This window comes from Palaemon carinicauda, chromosome 39 (genome assembly GCF_036898095.1).
Source record: "Palaemon carinicauda isolate YSFRI2023 chromosome 39, ASM3689809v2, whole genome shotgun sequence".
NCBI classification, from domain to species: domain Eukaryota; kingdom Metazoa; phylum Arthropoda; class Malacostraca; order Decapoda; family Palaemonidae; genus Palaemon; species Palaemon carinicauda.
Genome location: NC_090763.1, coordinates 47,152,631 through 47,155,255, shown reverse-complemented (window position 1 = coordinate 47,155,255; position 2,625 = coordinate 47,152,631).

Here is a 2,625-nt window from a genome sequence, read left to right as displayed (position 1 = left end):
ATCCAGAGTCTAACGATCTCAGCAACCTCAGATTGAGCAATAGGTTCAGGATCGCCAACTTTATCGAAATTGGCTTCAGCTTGGCCTGCATGGAAGCCATCAAAATCTTGTGGGGAGACGGCATTAGGCCACAGCTTCTTCCACGAAGAGTTCAAGGTGTGCATTGAAACCAACTGCTGGGGAGACGGCATTAGGCCACAGCTTCTTCCATGAAGAGTTCACGGTGTGCATTGAAACCAACTGCTGGGGAGACGGCATTAGGCCACAGCTTCTTCCACGAAGAGTTCAAGGTGTGCATTGAAACCAACTGCTGGGGAGACGGCATTAGGCCACAGCTTCTTCCATGAAGAGTTCAAGGTGTGCATTGAAACCAACTGCTAAGTTCTATCATTGAGTCTGAGGCATATCACAACTTCGAAATGCTCCTTCCAAAATTCACGCAGGGTGAGGTTTGTGCTATCTTTAAGAGATATTTCGTGTAGAACTCCTTAAAGTTTGGAATCACTTGCTACTCCATGGACTGGAGGAGAGGGGTGTTAGGTGAAAGACAGAGAACCTTAAATGAAGGAAAAATCAGCTTTGATATCTTCCTTGAGGCCAGGAGGGTGAGCAGGGGCATGGCCCTACACCAGCAGGCATTTCAGGGAAGGCACTTCTCTTCCAAATATTTTTTCACGGTCGGACCGAAACAAAGGTTTACCCACTCGGTGAACAAGCGTCTTGTTACCCAGGGTTTTGCATTACCCTCCACAAAACTGGAACTTCTCCTTAATCACTTTGTGGGCCTTGAAGGCTTGAGGAGTCTTGGAGTGATACACCAGCAGGGGCTTCACCTTACATTCCCAACTGGCGTTTGCATAGAGTGCTCGGGTAAGCCTGTCCTTCATAGGCTTCTGCCTGGGTAGCTTTTCTTCTTCCGCTGTGATGTACGTTAGACGAAGAATTTTCTTCTAGAACAGCCCAGTTTAGTCACAGATGAAGACTTGCTGCAGACTGTAGCCTTCCTTGACATTAAACTCGTCGAACGTCTTAAAGGGTTCGGCCATTTCCGTGTCTTAACTGGCAGCCTCACCATGCCGCACCACCGAATGAACGCCAGACCATCTCTTACATTTTTCAAACCACCCCTGAGAAGCCTTGAACTCTGGCGGTGTCTGCTTCGAAATCCCTTCTCTTGCGTCATCTTCAGCCTGAGCACGGGGATGGTGTCTCCAGCAATTTACTTGTCCTTAATCCAAATAAACAGCAGTCTCTCCATCTCATCATGGACGTGGCTCCTCTTGATGGAGAAAACAGTCATGCCCTTAGAAGGTGTTGCTGCTTTGAAAACTTCCTTCTGTTTTAGGATGGTTCCTATCGTAGCAAGGTGTTGCTGCTTTGATGGCTTCCTTCTGTTTTAGGATGGTTCCTATCGTAGCAAGGTGTTGCTACTTTGAAAACTTTCTTCTGTTTTAGGATGGTTCCTATCGTAGCAAAGTGTTGCTGCTTTGATGGCTTCTTTCTGTTTTAGGATGGTTCCTATCGTAGCAAGGTGTTGCTGCTTTGATGGCTTCCTTCTGTTTTAGGATGGTTCCTATTGTAGACGGATTTCCGCCATATTCCTTAGCGTTGAAACTTAATTGCAGGCCAGCCCCGTTCTTCTTTATAATCTCGAGTGTCATCTCCATAGAAAGCATCCTCTTTTTCTTTCCCTGCACATCAGAAACTTTATTAGGACCCTTGGTTAGTAACGTATGAGTTGAATAACGCAACATGATACAGTTCAGTACGTAAAAGCACAAAAGCGAAATCACAGTCACGAATTCAATCTGAACAATAGCGCTGCCGAAACAAATTGAGCGAGAGAAACCGCTACATTGGTGCATGATGGGATAGATGCCGAACAATAGGAGAGCAGGATCGTATGACGATAACTAGCATCCGAGTACGGAGATAACCAATGGGAAGTCGGGAGGATAGTGGCGAGTTTACGGCTGGTGGCACGTCAATTTCAAAATCAGTCTCTTGAGTCGGCTGGGGTCTCGTACCGTACCTTGTTTAGTACCATAAAACATTTTTCGCAATGTGAATCGGAAAAATCGTGAATCTCGTTTTGCAGCGTGAAAATTTTATAAGCAGAAGCTTTAGTATCGAGAGGTATCACTGTAGTAAAAGCAAAACTTAAAATTCTACTGTACTGAATTATATACAATGTGCTACCAAATTTTTGGGGCAATATTTCAGGCTTAACCCTTTTACCCCCAGGGTATTTGGAAATTTCCAACCCTTAACCCCCAGGGGTTATTTTTTTTCAAGCACATTTTGCAGTGTATATACTTTTAAAATTGCTCTAACTGCCTTAATTTTTGTCATAGACGGGTCAGGTTGGTCTTATTCTCTTGGAAAATTCCTGAATTTTCTCAAAAAATTAAAAAAAATATGAAAAAAAAATTTTAAATAGCAGTTTTTTGCAAGGACGTACCGGTAAGTCCATGGGGGTAAAGGGATGAGTTTTGTGAAACGTACCAGTACGTCCTTTGGGGGTAAAAGGGTTAATTGCATGGCTGTACTTTTCAGTACTTTAAAATGATGATGATGCATTACATAAAATATGAATATTGTTCCATGGATAAAGAAAAGTTTCAA